This window comes from Takifugu rubripes, chromosome 17, assembly GCF_901000725.2.
Source record: "Takifugu rubripes chromosome 17, fTakRub1.2, whole genome shotgun sequence".
Taxonomy (NCBI): Eukaryota; Metazoa; Chordata; class Actinopteri; order Tetraodontiformes; family Tetraodontidae; genus Takifugu; species Takifugu rubripes.
The window spans coordinates 9,899,887-9,924,063 of NC_042301.1; the positions used below are offsets into that span (position 1 = coordinate 9,899,887).

General features: G+C 46.0%; 1 protein-coding gene and 1 long non-coding RNA gene across 3 annotated transcripts in view; one reads left to right on the plus strand and one right to left on the minus strand.

Annotated features, from left to right (window-relative positions):
* The window catches only part of LOC101074070 (protein phosphatase 1 regulatory subunit 29), a 102,650-nt gene extending 82,581 nt beyond the window's left edge, over nt 1-20,069 (minus strand). Inside the window, exon 1 of the mRNA XM_029851128.1 lies at nt 19,926-20,069. The gene's annotated coding sequence lies outside the window, so the exon portion shown is untranslated. The remainder of the gene's footprint in view (nt 1-19,925) is intronic.
* On the plus strand, nt 20,002-23,714 carry LOC115253329 (uncharacterized). 2 transcript variants are annotated; one of them, XR_003891650.1, is made up of 3 exons: nt 20,002-20,127; nt 22,057-22,162; nt 22,403-23,714. It is a non-coding gene; the product is annotated as an uncharacterized lncRNA (long non-coding RNA). The 2 variants fall into 2 exon arrangements; XR_003891651.1 differs by having other exon boundaries at nt 22,475-23,714.
* Nucleotides 23,715-24,177: the final 463 nt, after the last annotated feature.

Sequence of the window (24,177 nt, forward strand, 5' to 3'; positions counted from 1 at the left end):
CCCCCACCCCCACCCCCTTCACTTCCTGTCTTACCGCCACGCCCACATGAACCAAACCCAAGTTTAACAAATTCTGATTGAATTGGGCCAAAAATGCTGCTGTAGACTGGTTGCTTTTAAATTTCCAATTCAGTGAAAACCAGCGCTGAACTGGTGTCTGACTGGACTCAAGGATTCAAGCGTTGTGCGTGCGTGTGTGTGGGTGTGCGTGTGTGTGTGTAAACTTGACTCGTAGGCTGATAGTTGCTCTCTTTGACAGCCACCATCCCCACCCGACGGCTCTTCCGACCACCATTTTGATTTAAGGGAGGGCTCCCACAGTAAAAAGGCTGCTCTTCCTCCAGTGAGGGCTGCAAATCAGAGCAGCAGCCCTGAGCTCAGTAGTAATGGTGCAGAAAATTCAATTAAGCCCATCGTTGGGAGAAGGAAATGTGGAGGATCGGAAGCAGTCAGAGTGGAGCGGAGCTGAAGCAGGACCCTTTCTTTAAATCAGGGTCCAGAATCCATGAGCCTTCATTAGAGTGTGATGGAACTACTGGAACATAAAAGGGTTCTTGATGCTTCCCCCCAACCATGGCTGAAACTGGACGAGTGTTACCGATGAGGTGAAGATGAGGAGGCCCATAGGCAGAGAGAGAAGATTGAGGAGGAGTGGAGGTAAAGAGAGTGAGTGATGTGACTGGAGGAGTCAAGAGGATGTCAGAGCAAAATGCTCTCCTGCTCCTCCAAGCATGGAATCAAACATTTATCACCAGTCTATAATCCATCCAGAGTAAACATGAAGTATGAACACAGCGGCCGTGGTGTGTGTGTGTGTGTGTGTGTGTGTGTGTGTGTGAAATATTTCCATGTTAACAGAACATTTGTGCTCTGCTGCACAGAAGCTTTCAGCTGCTGTAGGTAAGTGTGACTGGGCGTCACAGGTGAACTCTGCCTCCCGTCTGCTCCCAGAACATCCAGACTCTTGACACTTCCTTCTCCACATGAGTTCACCATGTGCACGACTTTAAACTGGTTCACACGGAATTGCTCCACAGGCTCCCCCCTCAGAGGGACCGGTCACGTCTCGCCTGTGTGATTCACCGCTCCGGCTCCAGCTTCATGACCACAGCCAGCAGACGTTCGCCTAAAAGCCTGCAGTCCACTCCTGTTACTCCTGCTCCAGCTGGCTGCAGGCACCTTCTACCTCACGCAGCAGAGCTCCGGCACTTAGAACTGAAGTTCTTTACACGCTCCAGCGGTACCTGCCAGCATTTACAGGAGAGAAAAGAGCTGCACTGACAAGAGCTCTTCTCACATCCAGAGAAGGACGACATCTCACAGCCGATATCAACACCAGTGGCAAAATATTCTCATCAACTTTAAAGGAGTGTTTACTTCCAAATTTTAGACCTTGATGGTTCTGGCCAAACAGAAGCGCGACTGTTAACGTGCCCTTCCTCTTATGGTTGACAGCTCAGGGTTACTCACTCTAGATGATGTATTTCTGAGTCTTACAGTATTTACTACCTCAGAGAACCTTTGCTGCAGATACTGATACAAGCAACATCAATCTAGACCAGTTGACCAGCTGTAAATACATCTACCTTTGACCTGTTCTGCTGAATAAACCACTGCAGGACTGGGGGGCCCATATCAGTGTAATGTTTGAGCTGTGGGAGCTCTGTTTTCCTCCACAGCCGCCCACGTTCCAGCTCCATATGCAGCCGAGGATGTAAAGAAAAACAACAAGAAGGAAAAAGCAGAGCCAGAAACAGCCAGTGTTGTTGGTCAGACAGGAAGCCCAAGGGACATGGGGCACCTGTTGATACGTTTTACTTCAGTAATGAGGCATTTGGTGCCCTTGTTGGGAATCACATGTCTGTCTGGTGAGGGCGGACCACCTTCTCTTACCTGATCTACAGTCACTTTCCCATAAACTTTAATTTCCCAGATGCTGCATCTGGCACAAGGAAGTGACCACACAAACTGCTGCCCCGGCCTCTAGGATGAGATCTGACCTCCCAATTTCTCCCAGAAAATTATTTCATTTAAGACTTTAAACTACTATTCCTTATATTATCTCTGAAAAGTCCCGTTATTATGGGATAATTAGTGATTTCACAGTCACTATCTGGTGTCAGAAAAGAAACAGATAGATACTTAATCATTTTTCTATCTAATTTTGGACATCAGCAGCCAGCAGGTAGCCGATCCACATAAATTTATATTTCTGCCATCATTTTCCTGCCTTCCAGTCCTCTGAACCCTTCTGTGCTCTCTGATCCCCTCGGAGGTCTTGGAGAGCAGGAGCCAGACAGGGGCCTGGCAGTCAGTCTGAACCCCGGGGAAAGCCTTCGTGCCCGGGCAGGACTTGGCTGGCTAGGCCTCGCGACTCCGCTGTCATTCCTGCGAGGGGGTGACTGTCGCAGCTTCTAATTGGCACAGATGGCATGCTGTCACGAGCCAAGTAACGTGTGAAGATCTTCTTCCAATATTGCATTTCTTTAAAGTCAACACGGCACGCTGAACCGATTGGAACCTAAATATAGACTCTGTGCTACCAGGATACAATCACAGATTAACAGGACATGTGGTGGTTGGCTGATTTCATGCAAACAAGCACAGGTTTGTGTGTGGGTGGGTGGGTGTGTGTGTGTGTGTGTGTGTGTGTGTGGATGTGTGTGTGTGTCAATACCTCCTTTCCGAACGCCTGTTAACATGGACCAAGCTTGCTTCTCACAGGGTAATACCCCACCTATCCATCATATAAGTCCCCCAATTGACACTCACATGCACGCACAAAGAACCCCCCCCCCACACACACACACACACACTCAACGTGTGCACACGGGCATAGCATACAAACGAGGTTTCGCACACCAGCACAGTGCTGACTAATCAATGTGACTCACACATCCCTGTGCATTTAATAGCTGGCTTAATGCTTAATACAAGATGTCAGACAACACACACACACACACACACACACGCACACACACGCACACACACACACACAAACACACACACACACACGTAAACTAGCATGGCAGTAAATCCTGTTCTGTATTCACTGTGTGTGCTTGTCTCAGTGTCACTAATAGCGACTCTCTATGGCTCTGAATTTGTCTCCATCAATTATGCACCTGAGATAAAACCATGACAGCCCCATGTGTGTGTGTATGTGCATTTCAGTGTCATCTGTCAAAACATTGTAAATGTCAGACTGAGGCTTTCATTGTAAACAGAAGCTGTGAAACAGGGAGGCTGATGAGAGTGGACGTGTAAATAATGTCCCTCATTAAATGACAGTTAAGTCTCAATTAACTTTAAATGTTTGAAACAAATTACTCCCCAAGGGTGGAAAGAGCTTGAAATCGCATGGCCAAAGAACGATGGAGCCTGTTTCGACCTCCTACGTTGCTTCTCCTCCACACAATCGTGGAAGTTCACGTAACTGGTGAATTAATGGCTGGTTGATAGTTTGAACAGTAGAGTTTCTACTGCAGGTATGAGAAACCTGCAGCCAGCGGAAACTTCTCAGTTTAGAATATTAACAGGCAAAATTCAGACGAAGCTAAAAAACGGAAAAGACACTTTGCTGTACATTTGTGGTGAAGTAAGTGACCTCTGCACAAATTCTGGACTGGTGCATAAATTTGTGAAATTTAATAAGAGCAAAAGAAGCATCACACTCCTTGTGATTTGCCTGGAGGCTTCAAGGGCACAATAAGAAAGGTCACAGAGGTCACAACGACTAATAAATTAATATAAGGAGAGCTCGCTCAGGAACTGAAGCCACAACCTCTTGCACCCTGAGCGAGAATCATACTCCTAGAACAGGGGTCGGCAACCCAAAATGTTGAAAGAGCCACATTGGACCAAAAAAAACGAAAAACAAGTCTGTCTGGGGCCGCAAAAAATGAAAAGCCTTATATAAGTCTGATTATGAAGGCAACACATGCTGTAAGTGTCTATATTAGCCTACTTTCAAAATTATTAGTAGGCTACAAATACATAATGAGCATTCATGATTAAATGTTTATTTTCCCTGCAGCTCATCCTTGAGAGAATGACGCACCATGTGACTACTCTGCTGTACGATGGTACTTTAAGTTTAACTTTGAAAAAGCTCCAGGGAGCCACCAGGAAGTGAGCCTGAGACCTCTTGCACTCTAAACTAGAATGATACTACTAGACTAACGAGTCATGTGTAAGCCAGCACCTGAGGGTGATCAGATTTTTGGCCTCTCATTCAGGAGGCTGCTTCAGCTCCGACGTTCCACCTTGGTGCGAGCAGAGACGACGTGGAGATATTGGTTACGTGTTGGTGCTGGTCTTCAATGAGAGACCAGGTATTAATCACATCAGGTTCTTCATTTATTTTTTTTGTTACTCTAGTTAGTTGTGTACTTTCCCTCGAAACAATAAGTTGAAATTTGATTGCTTTAACAATGTTAATGAGACTCCACTGAGCCATTGCTAGAAACTAAAGGAAGTGTGGCCTTTCATCTAAGAAGCTGGCTTAGTGGGATTTAGCACCATCCTGGTTCTGAGCTTGAACTTCAGAAGTGAGTGGTTATCAATGACCTGGAGAAATGAGTAGCATTAGTGGAGAACTTGTCGGGGAATTAAACCCAGGACCACTCGCACCTGAAGCTAGACTCATAATCCTAGACCAACGAACCATGCGGAGAAGTGCTACAGGATGGGTAACAATATGCCAGAGGTTGACATGTGATTGTTTTTGCACCAGTTGTCTCACTTTAATCCATTAGTGGTCAATATTGGACTGATTGAGAGTCAACTGGAATTTTAGAGGGACCTAGAAGATGCTTGGCTTCTCATCTAAGGGGCTTATTCAGGTAGAACAAGAAGGTATTGGCCTACACAGATATGGGGTTGGTGATGAGGACCTTGACCTGATACTTCTGCAATGTTTTTAATTATTAGGTCACTTTAATTGCTTCGACAACATTAAATAAATCCAGCATGGGTGACAACAGCTAGAGCTTCAGACATGACTGCTTTACTATGACCAGGGGAAATTAGAAGTATTAAGAAGAGCTCCTCTGGGAATTGAACCCAGGACCTGTCGCACCCAAAACAAGAATCATACCTCTAGACCAGGGGTCGGCAACCCAAAATGTTGAAAGAGCCATATTGGACCAAAAAAACAAGAAACAAATCTGTCTGGAGCCGCAAAAAATTAAAAGCCTTATAATGAAGGCAACACAGGCTGTAAGTGTCTATATTAGCTGTATTAGCCTACTTTCCAAATGGTAAGTAGGCCACAAATACATAATGAGCATTCATGATTGTAGCTACACCGGTCCAATGAAATAATGGCCATGCATCATACAGATGTCTTTTGAAAAGAACCCTACAAGTGACCTATCAAAGGAAACATACATAAAGAACAATACATTTTTAAGCCATTTCAACAATAACAAATTGAGACATTAAATGAAATTATGACCATTTTAAAAATGCAAAATAAATATTGACTGAATTTTTCAATTAACATGTCTCTCAGACAGTTACAATGATGAAATGTTTATTTTTCCTGCCGCGCATCCTGGAGAGAATGACGCCCCATGTGACCACTCTGCTGTACGATGGTGCTTTAAGTTTAACTTCCATTATCGTGGGATGTTGAAAACTTTAAGAATGTTTGTCACGTTTTTCTCCTACAGAAATTATATTAAAACAATTTCCATTTTCATATTTTTGAAAAAGCTCCAGGGAGCCACTAGGGCGGCGCCAAAGAGCCGCATGCGGCTCCAGAGCCGCAGGTTGCCGACCCCTGCTCTAGACCAACGAGCTGCACAGATGTAGTACTTTTCACCTCAGTGTCCACCTCTGTAACGAAGGACAAACATAGTGGCTAATCAAGACAAACGGCATCTTTGTCATACCAACCTGTTTCAATCAAGCAGCACTGTGGCTCAGCTGCAGCAGGACAGGGACTGTTCCTCACTGTCTCACCAAAATACATAAGCCCACCATATGTCTGTCTACTCCCACACAGATAGGACCAGATTTTTTCCCCTCTGGAGACATCTCCCATCACTCCCGACAGAGCTCAGTTTAGTTCCTCAGCTGTCGGTAAGATCACCTGTTGAGAACTTTCACTGCAGAGGTTTGATGAGTCAATTACATTTACACATTTACACAATACATTTACATTAAAATGTCCTCCTTCTGCATAATAAAATGCAGATCCGAAGCATCAGTCTTCCAGATTGGCCCACATTGTAATGCCGAGTGCGGCTGCAGCACAGCCTAAATCTCATTGCTGACGGTTTATTTTCAGGTGCACCTTCAGGCACAGAGACGCCAGCGTGCGAATGATAAAGTGTTTAGCGCTGAATATTTAGCAAGTAGTTGCTCAGTGCTGAGCTTTAAAGAGCAACGAATCTGCCTTCCTGCAGAAGTGGGAAAACATGTCAGTCCTGAGATTCTGTGTGTGTGTGCGCGCGCGCGTGTGTGTGTGTGTACTAGCGAAGCGAGAATACTGTTGGGAAGGCTACATTCCAGCTCACCTCAGCTGCTGTAATCAGATTACTGAAATATGATTCATTCTAGATTAAGAAAATAAATAATTTTGGAGACCTTCCTGGTTATTTGGTGTTATCTCCCCTCCTAGAAAGTGTTACATTAATGTTCTTCAGGAAGTTTCCTTTTCAGTAAGGCTATGTCAGCTAAACCTCTGGAATCATGTCTTTCATGTCTTCCCCTCTGACCTGTCCCAGCTGCGAGCAAGGCGAGCTCAGCAAGGCGAGCAGACGTCCGTGAACGCTGAGCTCATCTCTCAGTGAACATTCTCCAACAGCTCGGACGGAGCCGTGTTGGAAAGTTTCCGTCACCCATCAGCTCACATTTATTCATGCACTCTTCCAAATCTCTCCTTCCTTTTCCTTAAGGCGCTCAGGCATCTAAAGCCTATTTGGTGAAATGTGGAGAGACACTTTGGACAAGCCACCGGTCTGTCGGGGCGATAATGCAGACACGTGCAGTCAGCCCTCTGGGTGTGTGGAGGACCTGAGTGGGGTCAGAGTTTTCAGGGAAATTGTAAACGTTACAGAGGCCAAAAGCAGCATATTTTTCTTGCTTTAATATTTAAAATGAAGCTTTACATAGCCACGTCTGCACAGCATCACCATGAGCCCTGCTGGTCCAGCAGTGTGATTCTCACGTCGGCTACGAAAGGTCCCGGGTTCAATTCACGGACAAGCCCTTTCGTCGTGTTCCCTCATGAGCGCTCACACCTCCTGCGTGTGTAGCCTCAGAGACATCTCTGACTGGCACTGGGAGGGAGTGGTGCGACCGTTTGAACGGGGTCAGTTTGCTGATGCCAGAAATTGCGATAAGCCTCTTTCAGAACTCTGGCTGCTGCGGATTTCAGCAAACAAAGAGAGACGACGGGATGATCTGCCATCGGGAAAATAAATGTGTACGTGCTGACAAACTGGAGTTCAACAACAGAGCTTTTGTGCAGGCAGGAGATAAGCCCACCATTAAAACCTCAGGGGGCGGAGCCAGAAATGGTTTTAGTAAAAAGGAAAGACCAAGAGTGACAGACGTAACATTACTGCTTGTTGCTGTAAACATCTTCTGACCCCAGATGTTTTTCAGGTGTTGGGTGGTCGTCATGTGGCTTGTTGGTTGAGCATTCTGACTTTCGTTCAATCCCCAGAACAGCCCTCCTTTAGCGATACTCATTTCTCCAGGTCAAAAATTACCACTGAATTCTTAGCTTTCTCGTTAATTTTCTTTAATGTTGAAGAAGCAATTAAAGTCTCCTAATCACAAAAAAAACAAGCCGTAAATATCAGGTGAAGAATCAGATGTGATCAACACGTGGTGATGTCCAGCACCAATATGTCTGTGCTGATACTTCCATCTCATCTATGAAGGAGCTTCTTAAATGAGAAGCCAAACAGTTACCAGTTTCTTTCAAAAGTCTAGTTGACTCTCTCAGTCAATCCATTAATGTCAACAAAAGGATTAAAGTTAGGCAACTGGTTCAAAAACGATCACGTGAACATCTGACATCTTGTTATAAATCCTATAACTTGTCTCCTAATGGCTTGTTGGTCTATTAGTATGATTCTGGCTTCAGGTGCAAGAGGTCCTTGGTTCAATTTCCAGACAAACCCTCCTTCAACACTTCTCATTTCTCCTAATCATGGATAACCACTAACTTCTGAAGTTCAAGCTCCGAGCCAGGATGGTGCTAAATCACACCAAGCCAGCTTCTTCAATGACAGACTGCACTTCCTTTAGTTTCTTGTTGTGGCCCAGTAGAGTCTCAACTTACTGTTTCACTGAAAGTGCACAACTAACTAGAGCAACAAAAAAAAAAAAAAAATTGGATGAAGAACCTGATGTGATCAATTCCAGGTCTCTCATTGAAGACCAGTACCAACAGATAACCAATATCTCCACGTCCTCCCTGCTTGCACCAAGCTGGAATGTCAGCGCTTAAGAAACCTCCTGCTTGAGAGGCCAAAAATCTGATCACCCTTAATTTTTGGTACTTGTCTACATGTGGCTTGTTGGTCTAGTAGCATAGTTTTGTTTTTGGCAAGAGGTCTTGGGTTCAATGCCTGGACAAGCCCTCTTTTAATGCTTCTTATTTGTTCCGGTCAATGGCAACCACTAAGTTCTAAAGTTCTAGCTCAGTGGAAGCTGATACATGTTAACTCCCTTGTTGCTTTTCTTTAATGTCGACAAAGCAATTAAAGTCACCTAATTATTCAAAACACATAACCAAGCCAAACAAAGTCTCGTCTCTGCTCCCCAAGCTGTAACGTCAAATATTAAGAAAACCTCTACATGAGAGGCCAAACATCTGATCACCACTCTGGAGCTGTTCTGGAGCGCCTCCCTTCATGCATTGTTGGTCTAGGAGTATGGTTCTTACTCAGGTTGCTACAGGTCCTGGGTTCAATTCTTGGACGAGCCCTCCTTTAACGTTCAGTTACAATTAATATGAGCCAGTCGTTTGGTGCTAGTTTTCCAGTGTGAAGCCTTTGGCTCAAACAAGACAGACGAATGTTGGACTGTAGCTTTGAGCTTACCATTAAATAAGATTGGCTCTTGAACACAGCAGCTCATATATAGTGGCAACCTTATCTGACAGCTGGAAGTCCCGCAGGCCAAGAATTCAGATCAGTAACGGGTGTTTGGCGTCACTGTTGGTGTTTAGTATTTAAGGATGGCAAACTTCATATCCGTCAAAATATCCACAGAGAATGTTTAATGTTGCTTAAAAGGAGGAATTCAGAAATTCAATCATACAGTAGACCTTCAAAGAGCAATTACAGAACAATTTAGAATGATGAGAAACATGTTTTTGTCTTTTGGCATGTGTTTTCCACAGCTTGACTGATTTAGGTAATCTATTAAGATCAGTGAAGCAGAAAAAGGTTTCTCTAAATTATTAAATGAGCCATCGCACCTCCAGACCTGCTAATTTGTCTCTGCAAAATTAATTTTACTGGCATCATCTAATGCCAGACAGAGGAGGCCCAACAGGTAAACCAGATGGTTCATTATACTGAGATCTTGTGGAACCATCATGGGCAAATGGCTGGCAGGGTTGGGTGGATTGTTGCTGCGTCAGCATGCTGCATTCTGGGACACTCCAAAGAGGTGGAAAGACCCCAGCGTGGGTCTGTGCTGGTACACATAAATCACACTTACAGCAGGGTCTCCGTCTGCTGGTAGAAGTGTAAAATCAGCCTGGAAGGACGCCATTTCCTGTCACAGTGGAATCTCACCACGGAGGCCGGGCATTGTTTCCTGTATGTGCCTACCAAGCACAAATAGAGGCTCCTCTCTTAGGTTTTCAATCCCACATTTTAAGTCTGAAACTCATTTTGGGGGGATTATTTTATATCTCACAGAAAACTGCGAGGGTTTGCATGATCTCTGCTGGTGCCGGTGCAGTGGATCCACGACAGCCACACAGGTCAGACTGGATTAAATGGGAATAATTGTCAGTTAAATCAGTACTGATCCTCGTTATGGGTAATTATCCATTTGCCCATTATGCAAAAAACAGAAATAAAGTGTTAACAGCCCTGAACATCTGGTACAGTTAACAGTCTGATCCTTCTCAATACTCTTCAGCATCGCATTGAATACATCGTTGAAACTGTCTTTACAAAGGAGGAGATAATCACACATTCCTCAGGCTCAAGTTCATGCTGGCTTGACCGATGCTGTCGACTAAACCAACCTGAAGTTCTTGCCCACAAATACATCAGTGTCTAGTGTCTAATTCAAGGACTTCTTCACCAATTAGTGGCTGACCCTCTCAGAGCTTTGAAGCATTTAGAAATGAGCAAAAACAGGTTTATTTCTTTATATTCAATGGTTTAAATCTGATTTAAAAATGTGTCAGTTTTACTTCTTTCCGTCCTCTAATCTCCAGCTCTCCTCAGGCGGCTCCCTCGTGGATCAAACTTTGCTATAAAAAGCAGTTTGTTGGCGTGCGTCAGTTCCAGGCCGATGACAGGACTTCAGCTTATTTTTGGATGATGGATTTGGCTTTTTAACTGAATGACACCAGACTGTTTTGGTCTGATAAACACTCCGCATCAGCTCCTGACAGGTAGATGGAACCAAAGCAAATGGGGGAAGGATATGAAGATAAACCCAGATGGCTAACGAGAGGTGTTAAAAAATGACCGAACTCCTTATTTGTAGCCGCGTCAGCAGCGAGACTGAGTCAGCAGAGTCAGGAAGAAAGCGTTTATCTATAAAAGCTGCCATTTACCTGCTTCATGAAAGAAAGAACTTTTGAAGATCTCTGCTGTACACACACACACACACACACACACACACACACACACACACACACACACACACACACACACACAGTGTCAATTGCTCTAATTGCTGTCTGCCTCAGTAAAGCTGTTACTAAGCCTCTGACCTTTCCTGTCATCAATACACACCCCTGTGGACACACACACACATACACACACAATTGTCTCCCACCCGTCTCTGTGAACCTGCCTCTCTGTAGTGATCTGTCTTTGACGGCGTGTCAATCACCCACTCTCCTTTACAAAGTTCTTGTCATCGTCATTTCCTCACCGTCCTCCGCATTAAAGCATCTCTTGCTCTCCTTCCTGTCTTTCACTCAAACCTGTCACTCAGTTTAAATGCCAGAATTGAAAGGGAAATAGTCTTCAGTGAAGACCCAGCAGCCCTGCAGGCTGTCTTTGTCCAACCTTGCAGAAATCTATCCCATCATTTCAGAAAGAGGGCCTCACCGTGGGACTAGTTGGTCTAGGAGTATGATTTTCACTGAGGGTTACGATAGTTCCTGGGTTAAATTTACTGGATGAGCCCTCCTTCAATGTTCACAGAATCAGTAAAATGACCTTTTTACTCCCCAAAAAATGCCGTCAGCAAATGTTTGGCAGGACTACTTCAAGCATGGAAATTCTCCCCATGGCCAGCTGAAGGATTGAATCCACATGGGATGAAAAATTTGATTTCTGCAATTTTTTTCCTGTAACTCATGACTTATCTGCTTCATGTACAACTGCCCCTTAAAGGCAGCTACTCATATATGCTGGCAAGGGTTAGAGGTTCTTTGATGTTGGTGTCCACCATGAAAGGATGGCAACCTTCACACATTCACATTGTGTCAGAATTTCCAAGCGCTAAAACAGTGTGAAATGTTCCACAAATTAAGACATGCGAAGAGACAATTGCTAAACTCCGCCATAGCTCATTTCAATTACAAAACCATCAGTTCTGATTTCCAGTCAGTCGCACTATTCGGGTTTTCAACGAGCTCATGCAAACAATTTCCTAGAAATGTCTATTAAAATGCAAAGGTTTTTTCATCCTGGTGCTGTGTACAAGGACATTAATGACCCACGTGCCTGTCGGTCAAACGCAGTGATTATCTGACTCTGCAGAACACAGTCAGGCCAGCAGCCTCCTGGAGTCAACGTGCCAAATCATCGGGGCAGAGCTGCTGAGATGTATGGAAAATCAACCGTGTGCTCGACCGGCTGAGGCACCTGCTGAGCCGCGGTGCAGCTATGTTTAGATCAGAGAGCTGCACCACTTTGGTAAACACTCATAAGTCCTTCCACAAAGACACAGAGGGAGATGAAAACCAAGGAGATGACAGGAAGTTGGTGCAGATTCTGTGGTGTATTTTTAGGTTTTTAGCACATTCCTTATTGTACGATGCAGCAATTAGCCATCAGGCTTAAACAGACACGTTTGCATGTGACAGTTCTCTGTTTTCAGCCTCTTCAGATCTTCATTTTTCCTTTTAAAAATAAGCCTTCGTTCAAATTCACTTGTGTCATTGCACTAAAATAATGTAGCAATTGGTGAAGGTGATGTCACCATTACTTTAAACAGCAAGAACAAAGTGAATCACACAGTCGTGTTGGTCCAAACATGCTAATCAGCCTATATTCTTGCAGTCTTCTGCTTAGAGGAAGCATGAAAGCCTTTCTTGAATAGTTCAAGATCTCTCATCCACCGAATTAGAAAAAAAAGAGAGAATATGAGAACGGATATCCTGCCAAAGTCACTTAGCAAGCAGTGAACAGCTCTCCAACATGTTTATTTCTCTGAGAAGACCCCCAAACAGCAGCGCCTGGTCCTGTTAATGGGACCAGATTTTCGCCCTCAAAGACTTTAGCTCTGTACAGGCTAACTGGTTTCGATTTGTCATCTCTAATATTCAAAATCCAACATTGAATATTGTCAAAGTGTCTCCATTAATCTCCATTAGCTTAGACAGGAGCTCAAAGAGGTTTGAAAGGAAGCTGTTGCCACACTAAATATGCATCCAGCTAAATTAGTGCTGGGAAAACACCCTGTAATGCTCTTTTCAGTTTTATGCCTCGGGATCTAATCCTCTAAGAGCTAATGGTGAACAAACTTTATCTTAAGTGAATCAGGAAGCTGCTCAGTGGAAGCGAAGCCTGCGAATCAGAGCTTGGCTCGTCAGCTCTTCTGTCAATGATCCAAAAACCATCCTGAGTCTGACGGAGAAGTTAGATTTAATATTCTGTGTTCTCAGTATCGGGTAGTCTAATCTGTGCTGTAGTCGGGCTCTGAGGGTGTCCGAGGCTGCCTGTTCCAGCAGCAGCAGCAGCAGCAACAGCATAAGTCTATAATAACACAAGCATGTTCAGGAAATAGAAGGCATCAACACCTTAAATAATTTGGGCTGAATTCAGCTCATCAAGTTCAGCGGCTTACCAGAAAATGTCCAATTCTGCCGTACACGCTTCTTAGATTTGAAGGAATCAAAGTTTAATGGCCCCTGTTGTGAAAGTGGGCCACTGCTGCAGCAGCAGAAGAAGTCAGACGCAGATCAGGGACACGGTAAACAGAGATCACACTGGGAACAATCACACTGAGAACGAACCCAATGGGGCAGACACTCACTCTCATCAGCTTCTATCTCAGAAGCTCCAGGTGGTACTATTTCATTTATCAACCGTCCGGAAAACTGCTTCAAATGTGGAGGCGCCACTCACTACAAAGGATAAGGTCGTCTCAAATCCACGTTAGGTGTTTGACAGGTTATTAGCGGCAGTCTCTCAACTAGCTTAACATTCACACCTGTGAGTTAGTGTCAAACAGAAGAAGACACTTCATTTGAAAAGTGAGTTTGCTCATCCTCTCCCAGCCTCCCTGCTCACTTCCCATTGGCACAGTGATGAGAATGTTTTTCTTTCTCTTCCGAAAAGGGTGTGGATGATGATTTAATTGATTTAATTTTTTTTGTGACTGGACCAAAGCTTAGGGAAAGAAAGGTTAAGTTGCTTCAACACCCCCTTCATGTAAACCCAAAATATGGTTCTGCAAGTGTGCAAATCCATCGATCGCTTTGACAAAACCACAAAAAGGTTCAACTCCAGGCCAGTTGTGCCAGCATGGGAATTCTCTTCTCTCTGGAAAACATCCACTGAGCCAGACTAAAATCAAACAAATAAAATATGCTTCATGTTCTGCAGCTATTCAGAACATAATTACCCGGTACTGTCTGTGCTCGGGTCTGCTGCAGGCAAGAGGCTGCCTGAAGAAGAGGAAAGACAATATAAACGTGGTCGGTCTGATGAAGAGGAGGATGAGTGACCTGAGAGGCTTCCAGCACCTGAGCAGGAAGATTGAGAGGTTCAATGGGAACATTCAGAGGATCAAATCTGTATTTTGACCTTTCAGCAAAGAGGTTTGTGTCGTCAGCAGAAGCGATACAGTATGAAATCCTCAGGCACGTGCATGTGTGTGTGTGTGTGTGTGTGTGTGTGTGTGTGCACGTCCCTGCGTGTGTGTGGGTGTGTTAGCGCGATCCAGTTCCCTCACACAGACCAAGATCTTGCAAGTTTGCTTGATCAGAAACTCTAACTCATCCCACTGTTTTGTGGTTTGTGGTTAAAATCCAAGCCTGCAGCTTCACTGGACGTCAGCCGTGATTCCACAGGGGGAATCACCCCGGCCATCCGCCGGAATACCAATAATTAGTCAGAGAGCAGGCACACAGAGGAAGGTTTTAGTCTAAAAGAAGAGAGAAATTCTAATTAAAGTTGGCGCGTGGCATCGGGAGCCTTCCCCATTTGAATATTTTAAAGATTGGGCGTAGGGGGGCACACTTTCAAACACGGCTCTGGAAGTCATCCTCTACATTTTTAAACATCCGCGCTGCAGCTGCGAGTTGGACTCAGCGGAGCTGAGAACGCGGAGGGAATGGGAAGCGCACCTTGATCTTTGTTGGTAGAGAGTGATGTCTGAGAGGGTGTGTGCAGATCTGAGGGGTGAGATTTGTCTCCACTTTGTAACAGTGGCCGATGCTTTGCTTCTGTTCGCCCAACTCAACCCCAACGTGGCGATTTGGGCCGAACGAAGCTCTTCTCTCACATCAGGCGCCACAAATGAGCAGAGCGGAGCAGGAGCGGAACGTCTTCATCTGCAAGAATCTTTTTGGCTTCATCCCTCTTTGTTGTTGGCACGGTAACCGTGGCGCTGCCACGTCTGAACAAGAACTGGAGCTGAGTGAGTCTGCAGGAAGAGAGGAGCAGCATTTTAGAGGAGCTTTAGTTTGAATTGTTCTTTCTTTTTCTGGTGAATTCAAATGTTTCCATCAGTCCCAAAGCTTCTCTCTTGCTTTTCTCCTCCTGATCTTCTGCTGCTCCTCAGGCTCTGCCTCTGTTATCAGCAGAAAACCTCAAAAAAGTAATTTTTGTGTGTAGTTCAGAACAATTGTGGTTTTGTGTCACCAATTCTGGCACCTGTGAGACATGGTGAGGATGTGTGCACGATGACAAAGGCGTTGGACGCAAACGCCGGTCCATAAGTTTTATCTTCGGGCAGAATTCCTCTTCCAACTTCTTTTCTGGCTGGAGATTTACATTTTTGCCTCATTTCCTTTCACTCCACAACTTTTTGCCTTTTTCAGCAGCTCACGGCTGTAAAAGAGGATTTTTCCAGGCAGGAAAAAAGTGTTAAAAGACTGAAAAAGAGCAACTTTACTCCACACAACACATTTTACCTCAGGAGAGACGTGTAGCAAAGACTCCACGTCAGCTGAAGGACATGAGAGAGTTGTGCTCCGTCTCCATCGCGGCGCTGCCTGCAAGGGTTCCTCTGATGATCGTTTGTCACTAACTTTCTATCCCAGAGGCTCTGTACATGTAATGTATATCTATACATCATATCCAGCACACTGTTGCTGCATCTTAAAGGTGTGTGCTGACTGTGTCTGAGGACGCAGGTATATCAATGCTTTTATAGGTCCTACCTGTGCCAATGACACGACGGGCAGCACGTATCATTGTTGAATTTGAAATGCTGAGTCCACCAACCAGATGACGCCAACCAACGGTTCGTCAGGAAACACTGCTAGCTTCCTGCTATGAAACTTCTGGTCAAATTTAGGCATTTGCATTCATTATTTAATTGATGTTATTGTTAAATATAGTTCTCCTTTAGCATGTGATGAAGATTACAACTGGAAACCTTTCATTTTCCTCTTCATCACCACCCTGACTGAACCTGGGAACCAGAATCTCCATAAATAACATCCAGCTTTCACATTCGGGAACCATTGTTGAGGTTATGAACAGTACGTTGGTGTACACCCTTTAGAGAAGATGGACACCGCCTCGTGACATAGCTCTTTCTTTCTCTCCTCCATCTCTCCTCTTGTCTTTGTTTTGAATTCATACTAATAAGCAGCTGAACGGCGTTTTTCTCCTCTGGTTTATCGCCCCCAGCCACCGCCTGCTGTTTCACAATGGCAGAAAATGAACATTCGGCCTCCATAAAAAAACTGGCCTCCGATGCTGTTGTCGTTATTGTTGGAGGCGAACAGAAGAGCTGACATTGGAGAATTCTTTTCCTGCCCTTCCTTCCATCTTTCTGTCCCCCTCCATCATCTTTTTTTATTGAAGAAAATAGTGGAGACAGATGAGAGACCAGAAACACAGAGACCAATATGTGCACAGACGGATGGTGGCCATATAGGAAAAATGTTCTACAGCGAGAAAGTGTTGCCCTGTCTCTCATCACTTTTCTGTTTATCTCCAAGGTGAAGGTGTCCTGGATCCAATCCCGGCCTGCAGAGCTGCTGTTTGTCTTTAATACTGACCTGATGTATGCGCTGAAAACAAAAGCAGGACTCTTAATTCTGCCGTTATGATGCTGCAGCTGCAGAATCCATCAATGTTAGACAGATATGCAACCAAACAGGCGTCGATTTATCGTCTGCTTTGGCCATGACATAACAGTCCGAGAGCAGAGTCAATTATAGGTCTGTCAATAAACCGATGCCCTTCTGTGCAGAGGGATGGTGGTCAGATGGAGGGAGCTGATCCATGTAAACAGTCAGGACATCTTCAAACGCAGCCTAGACTTGGCTGGAAAGAGCACAGAGATCAGCTGCAGACTGAAGCTGGGGGAGGCCGCGTTAATGAGATGGGAGATGGCGCTTCAGAGGCTCAAGTGAGGACAGGGTGGGGACGCCACAGTCACGACACACAGAAGGTTTCACAAGACAAAGCAGAGCGACGCTCTCACTGCCAGCAAAAACAATCTGAGATGAACCCACGCTGTCACATGACTGAAGAGCCGGTGCCTCCGCCTGCCTTGGGTTGTCCTCACGCAACTTTTCCCCGCTGACCGCTAACATTTAAAAATTCTAAGCTGTCCATTTCTGCCTCTGTTCATTTATGAATGAAATGTCTAAACTGTGCACTTTATTCACGCCAAGGAAAGGGTTAATCACTCATCAAGAGTGGCGTTCTGTCCTTCAGCAGCAGAGAGAATTAATACCAATCGCTCCCTATCGTCCTATTGTTAGTGGACTCGGGTTGTGGCTGAGACCTGACACAGGTTGACCATGAATTAACTCTTGTTTTATATTTATTTGACATTGTTCTGTATCCGCCCGACTCTTGTTAACTACTTTCCCAGTTCTTCTGTCCTGTCAGTAATCTAACAAATATTTTTTTTAGATTAAATATCTGTTTTTGACACAACAGCCGTCACAACAACCCCCATGTGACAAGTGTTAGAGTTTCCTGAGGGGGCAGCGCAATTTCTTTGCCGGCATTGCCAGGAGACACTTCCTTAATTCCTGCCATTCATCTGGTCTCTGGCCAGGACCAGAGTTTGGTCCTGAGCCAAGCAGCAAGTGTGCACACGCTCTGACGATGATGTCATCAGTAAAAGGTTCCTCGTGATCTCCGGTCGTGACGACAAACCGCACCAGTCAGCATGAAATAAATAAAAGCTTCTGGATTCACCAGACGAGCACCCTGGAGGTCCGTCACAGTTCCAGGGTTAGAGTTACAACTTTGCTGGAGCAGAACAGCTCCAGATTAGTTAAAGCTTAATCACACAACAACATTCAAATGGACCAAACAGAAGCAAGAAGCAGAGATTTGTTTCCAGGCTTAAAGGAATCTTAGATGTCATAGGAAAAAGGCAGATCTCATTTGGTGCACCAGCCCAGCTGTGGAAGCTGTGGGGTTCTGAAGCCATAGAGAAGTGGGAAAACTAGTCCTTTCATTAAAACTCAACTCGTTCCTTCATGGCTGGTGGTACTGAGCAGCAAATATATTATTTTCCTTTCTTTATTAACTTAATTAGACTTTTGTCCCCGTATTCATTTTGTCCGTGTCCTTGTGCTTTAATGACTAATCATTTGTCTCAGGACTCTCATTAGGAATTTCTATTAGCTCTGCTTTCACCAGCTTTGCTTCCTCTTGTTATTAGCATTAGAGGGCTCTGAACTGGTGCTGAATTTGCCTTTGTGAAACCTGAAGAAGAGTTTAGTGGCTGCTTCTCCTTTTTATTTCCTCCATCTTTCCTTTCCTCTCTCCTTTGTCCTTTAACCTATAACCTGACTTTGGTTCCTGTTCCTCTGTTATAATTTGGATTTCTCTAAATACAACCTGTTCTTAGTTGCGGTGTTTTCTGATTAGACACATGGATGAGTTGTTTTCCCCGTTGAAATTCTCCTTTTTCCCAGTCAGGGGCGCAGCAGCTCACCTGTTGCTCCACAGACCAACCGTGAAGGAGGTTTGACTCCTGCTCCCAGATGATTGAAGAACCGGCTTCTACACTGTTTATTGTGGATTTACTGCTCCTGCATAACCTGGCGCTCCTTCCAGCAGCCCGCAGCGCTGCTCTGGCCTCTACCCTGGCGCACCGTGAGTCACACACGCTCCATCGCAAAGGGATGCGATTTATCCACCTTGTTTATCCACAGAGAAGAGGAGGTGGAGGAGGGGGAGGAAGGTCCTTAAATCAAAACATATCAGGGTTGTGTGTCAGCTGGCCGCTTTGTCACTTCGCATCAGACGCGTCGCTCTGACGGGAACAAACAGTCTTCACGTCTGGGCGCGCAATTGGTCTGCTGGCCCAGGTAACAGTGGGGGGCGGGGGCACAGAGGTTGACGGTGTTCCCGGTGGCCAGATGGGTCGACGGTTAAGATAATCGTGATGAGTCGCCGAGATGACAGCGAGAGCGACCGGAGCGCACGCAGCTTTGCGCGTCAGTGCGCATTGGAGAGGCGATAAATCACACAGAAAGCGCCGGTACGGGACACCAGACCCCCACCCCACACCCCGCCACCATAAACCTCCACACCTCACGTCTGTCCCACCTTCTCGGCCACCTCCATCTATTCCTTTCTCACCACCTTCTCGCGTTTTCTCCCAGCGTCTCCAGCCGCACACTCAGCTGAGCGGGGCTTCTGTTGCAGAAGTCGAGAGTGCACCCCCGCATACCAGTTCCATCCCCAGCGTTTCTTCAACCTGGCAAAACCAGCCCAAACCACATAAGAGAAAATGTTGCACCTCTTTCATCAACATATTCTCTCGTTCCACCGCTGCACGGCTCGCCTGCATCCGTGTCCATTCCTCTCAGCACGCAAAACACACACACTCATACGCACACACGCACAGCATACTCGCAAACAAACAGCTGCCTCCCGTGTGTTTGGCACGGAGCCGCTCCAGTGCCTCCTCCCCGCGTCTGAGCGCATCATCCCGGGATCTGAGGGTCCACAGGGAGCCGCTACGGACTGTGGACGCCATTCAGTTGTTCGGTTGCTCTGTAGGTACTCAGGCCAAACCAATACATCATAAAAAAAATTAAAGAATCAACACACAACACAATTAAAGAATGTTGGAGCCAAAGAAAATTGAGAATTCATCCAAATACCTCCACCCTTCTTCCTCCTTGACTTTGTTTCTATAAATGTTCTTCTGTTTTCACCCAGCCTGACGCGTAAAAGCAGATTGTCAAACCCGAATCTCCTTTTCACCACCACGACCCGGGACGGACGCATCCACCATGCGTTCAGACAGCATGCGTGTATCTGCGGAGCGCACACTGACACCAGGCTGTTGACAGCTGCGGGGGCTCCATGGCGTCTTACCTGGATCGGAGGGCTCCGTCCGGCGCGGAGGATGCAGTGAGCGGCGTAGGTGTACGGTCCGTTTTGCAGCAAGCACGGACGCGGAGAACGAGAGTAATATCCCTGGACAGCGGCGGAGGTCCGTGCGTTCCAGCGGAGGGAGAGAGAGAGGGGGGGAGAGGGAGACAGAAAGAGTACGCAAGAGGATGGATGAGAGAAAGAGGTAGGCTGATGGGAGAGAGAGGGGTGGGGGGTAGATTTGGCTCAATCCGATAGGAATCGGGGCCAAATAGCCGCTCCCCATTTTTATGTATGACGGGGGGAAAAAATCACCGAGGGGAAAAGTAAAGATTATTTACGTCTCCCCTTCAGTGAGCATTAGTTCAAAAATGTCTGGTGATCACGATTGAAATGTCAAACTAACCCTGATTTAAATATCACAGTAATGTTCCCACCGGGACCTCGCGCGGCTGCGATTCCCAGTGGAGCCCAGTGCTATTTTGATCCCAGTCCCACCACGGTGGTAGGTGCTGCTGTGTCTCTTTAACTTCCAATGAAAATGTTCATGGATGTGAGTTGACTTGCTGATCAGAGGCAGTCAGATGCAGGCGGTGTGTTTGACCACAGCTCGGTGTGAGGGATGAGAGCGCTGCGCGGCACCGCTTCCAGCTCCAGAGGCGCTAATTACATCATTTGTACTCTCACGCTGCGTTCGCGTACTTCTGGAGAGCAGCGGAGAGAGCAGCTCTACTATTCCCAGCTCGTTCTGTCACTGGTGAGACGCGGCTGCTTTCCAACCCGGGCACGTAGCGACGCGCCTTCGAGATGCGCGTGCACATGCGAAAACTCTTGTGCGCGGAGAAGAGGAAGGAAAGGGGAGATCCAGCTGCGCTGACGTCATTGCCCGGAGGACTGGAGCTACATTTGATATATTATTAACAGATCGATATTATTTTACTTTAAGGGGAAACTTTGCCTTAAATTAAGGCTTAAAATTTCACATATTGCGATCAATAAACAATCGCTTCTGAAGTCGTGTAGTTCGGTGCAGCAGAAACGTGTGTGAAGCAGGTCTCCAGGTCACCCTGAAACGGAGGAAGATGAATAATCTTCATCGTCTTGAACACCATCGTCAGAGATGGAGGCTGTGCCCCGTATGTCCCTCACTAATCTGCGTTTTCATTGCGCAGCACCGAAGCCTGGTCTCTATGAATCCCTCAGAGGAGGTTATTAACTCAGGGTGTGTTCTCACCATAATGGGACTGGCTTCAAGTCAGACTCGGAGTGTTCACTCAGAAGTCAGATGAAATCATCTCCCCGGCTAAATGACTCGCACAGAAGAAGAAATCTCCTCATTGCGTCTGCCGCTGGGCGCCTGGTGAGTTCTCCACCAGAGTAATGGAGCCTAGATTACCAATCAGAACCCAACGGGCCTGCAAAGCCGTAAAGATTCACAGCTTTTAAGTGGCTAATTTGAAGCAGTTGAGTGTAATAGAACAGGGCAGGCTCACATGACTGTGGACTGAAACTATCGCCGGAGCTTCAGTATTTAAGTTTCACCTGCACCACATGCAGAGTGTCACCCAGGTATGGTGTCCATTACTCTGACTTAGCTCAGGGCTACAGATGTTCGTGCATGGATTGCTAGCATGTCTGTAGAATCTGAGTTTGCAATTCAAATGTGCATCTTGAAGGTTTCAGGCGACCTAAACATCAGAGGAACAACCTCTTTCTGACGCCTGCAGGCACCACAGAGAGGGTGAAAAGAGATGTTTTTAGTGGTGTTAATTACAAAGAGCCCATTCTGCAAAGTCACTTTTACATCTAAAACAAATTAATTCCATCAATTAGACCACCAGTCGCTGTCCTGTCCAGGTGGTCCTGAACGGTCCAAACAGAAAAGTCTCTGGTCTGAAAAGGCAGATTGACCTTTTGACAGCTCCTACAGGATTCTCAATACCTTAATAGACATCAGTAAGAGCCTACATTCCACAACAGTGAGATCCTGCCTGGGGAGCTCCTCCAGTCATTGTTCAAACAGGTCTTTAAAGTCTGTCTCCAGATGTTCTCAAGACCTCCTGAGATGATCCCTGGAGGTCCTACCTCTGGCCTCCGAAGGTCCCCTTAAACTTCAGTTTATGCTGCTCTGCAGGTGAGGAGGGTCTCCTGAAGACGCCCCAGCAGCCGCTGAAGACGGAGGAAGACTGGAAGTTTACAAGACAGTGACGAATGGCCGTCTGACTCTTAATGGAAGGCAGGTGGGCTCATCTGCTGTTGGACAACAGGAGGCCTTCAGACGTCCCTGAACATTAGAGCGTTTCTCTCTCTCTCTCTCTCTCTCTCTCTCACACACACACACACACACACACACACACACACACACACACTTGCCATCTTGGTTTGTAGTTTCAGCAGGTTTAAAAGGCTTTTATGTGCATCCGTCGTCCAGATTTATCCTCCGGCTGTTGACTGACTGCTTTTACATTTGTTTGTTTTAGGTGAGTAATAAGAGGACAAAGGAGTGTGTTGGCCTCCACATTAGTCTGGTGATGAGAGTCATTTCCCTGAAGGAGGAAGAGGAGGAGGAGGAGGAGGAGGAGGAGGCTCATCTGGTCACAGAGAGAAGAAAGATGGGATGAAAGCAATCAGTAACTTTTATGCACCAAAAGTGTCACAGACGTCTCACTGAAGTTCAGGGGAAATGAAATCGACAATATCACAAAAGAGAATGTTTTTTTCCTCGTGACTTGTTTATGGGTCAGAGTGGGAGACAATCATCATCATCACCATCATCATCATCATCATCATCATCATCATCATCCTTGTCATCATCATCCTCAGCCTCCTCCTCCTCCTCCACATCCTCCTCAACATCATCAGTCAACATCAGTCCAGGAGAGAAGGAGGAGTGTGTGTGTGTGTGTGTGTGCGCGCGCGCGTGTGTGTGTTTAACACTGTTTTTTGCTGAGGTGTGTGATTGGCCATCCACCCACCAGTTTGTTTTTTGTTCCTTATGAACAACAGAGGAGTTTTACTTTGTCCTTCTCTAATTGTGCGAAATGATTTCAAATTCTTTTGTAAGAAATAACAATTTGGGAAAAAAAAACAATCTACAAGAGAAGCAATGATTTCATTAAGTTCCTCTCTGCCGTGAAATTGAGGCGGAGGCGCTCGGCGAGAGCATTTTGGGAAATGTAAATTCAGGAATTTCCCCGAGCTGCAGGGAGACGGAGAACGATGGAGGAACGATGAGAGATTTGTTTCATCAACATCTTCACAAAGGTGAATAAATGGCTGCCTTTAATTCAGAGTGAAGGTTAGCATGTTCCTTTGCACATGTGGCCTTTGACCCCAGAAGAAGGAAGAAGTCCCACCCGAAATATATGAAATATGGCCGACGCAAAAGACGAAGAAGTTGGACCTTTTGACTTGACGACGATGAGTGAAGGACGCAACATTTTTGGAATCTTTCCCTTTAGAAAAGATCTGGCAGCGTCCCTCATTCCTCCATCCTCCGGCCTGCCAAAAGGAGCTTTTTCTGTCATGTCAAGTTTAGCTGAACAATCATCATCTACTTTTGATTTATAATTGACTAATTTTTTCATTTGACATCAGGTTCTATCTGTGTTTAGATGCAGATGTCCCCGTTAGATAGACATTAGCTGGAGCTGGTCCCGCTGCTTCTGCCTGGCCAACAGCTGGAACAGACACGTGTTTAGTCCACAGTTCAGCTCTGTGTAACATCTTAGCTGTGCTGTCATAGGCCAAGGCTGCAGGGGTCCGGAAACATGATCACCTGACAGGCCTCTGTCACCCCACTGGGTCATGGTTTCCTCTCCTCTCCTTTCCTCCTCCTCATCAAGCAGACTAGTTATGCTGATTCTTGTGTAGTTTTGCTGCTCCCCCCCCCCCCCCCCCCCCCCCACCCCCTTCTCTATTCATTTACAGGTATCGCCGCCTTCGGAGCTGCATGATGACGTCCAGCCCCTCTGACCCGCTGTATAAATAGTGTATTTTTATGTGTGTTTCTGTGCTCTGTGCCCGTCCTCTCATCTTCTCTCCTCTCCTCTCCTCTCCTCTCCTCTCCTCTCCTCTCCTCTCCTCTCCTCTCCTCTCCTCTCCTCTCCTCTCCTCTCCTCTCCTCTCCATTCTATCCTCTACCTGTCCTCCCCCTTCTCCTCTCTCTCTACCCAGCCGGCCATCAGCAGGAGGGTCCCCCAACATGAGCCTGGTCCTGCTCAAGGTTTCTTCCTGTTAAAGGGGAGTTTTTCCT